This window comes from Myotis davidii, unplaced genomic scaffold (assembly GCF_000327345.1).
Source record: "Myotis davidii unplaced genomic scaffold, ASM32734v1 scaffold656, whole genome shotgun sequence".
NCBI lineage: Eukaryota > Metazoa > Chordata > Mammalia > Chiroptera > Vespertilionidae > Myotis > Myotis davidii.
This window is the reverse complement of record NW_006287544.1, coordinates 1369710-1370859: the sequence shown is the minus strand read 5'-3', so window position 1 is coordinate 1370859 and position 1150 is coordinate 1369710.

The window sequence follows — 1150 nt, the reverse complement described above, 5'->3', positions numbered from 1 at the left end:
GGCCCCTAGTATTATAATAAAAGGCATCTTGAATTGTCTTTAAAATACTCTACCCAACATCTAAACCTACCCAGAATATAAAATTCAATAGCTTTAAAGATATTTTCAAACGACATAATTCAAGCCTTTGTTGTTACTACATTTTTTCTAGTTATATATTTGATCCTAGGAGGGTAGATATTCTTATTTATTTAGAAAAAAAAAATGTTTTCTGATGTTGACAAAGCTTCTGTCAAAATAATCTTAAACAAAAAGTGATGTTAGAATATTGACTTGGGGTCTTTAATTTAAAACAAAAAGAAAAAAAATTGGCATGTGCTTAGAAACACTAGTTAGAGATTTGGGTCACTGACTATTCCACAAAAAGTAATAGAACATTCTTTATTTTGAAATAACAAAATAATGGTGTTAACAGACCATAGTCACAGTGAAAAACTGGAATAACAAAAAAGTGGGAAGAAATTCCAAGGTTAATGCCAAAATGTCAAGACAAAATGCAAAGAATGATAATGGTTCTTTACTTTTCAAAGATTGATTTTCCATTTTCAGGGAATAAGAATGGGAGCATGTTACACTGGTGGAACGATATACTTTACCACACCTAAAGTTGCTGAGAAGAACAATCACACAATCCTTAATGTTAGTTATTCTTGAATGTTTGGTCACAGATATCATTACTTACCAACTCAGAGTGAGGACACTGCTGTTAGTTTTCTGATCCAAGAAAACTGCTGTGAAATATCAGAATTTTGGAACTCAAATAGATGGCAGTAATGGGAAATCAAACACAGACCTGCTTTTGTCCTTGTCAGTTGGGAGAGGTAGAAGTCCCTGGTTGTCTTTGAAAAGATGGTGGAGTTGTTTTCTTCACATCTGCCTTCTTGCATGCTGGAGAAATTTACATTTTAAGTTACTTGGGTTTTAAAAGTGTCCCTCTATTTTTTTAAATATATTTTATTGATTTTTTACAGAGAGGGAGGAGAGGGATAGAGAGTTAGAAACATCGATGAGAGAGAAACGTTGATCAGCTGCCTCCTGCACAAACCCCACTGGGAATGTACCCACAACCAAGGAAGATGCCCTTGACAGGAATCAAACCCAGGACAATTTAGTCCACAGGCCGACGCTCTATCCACTGAGATAAACCAGT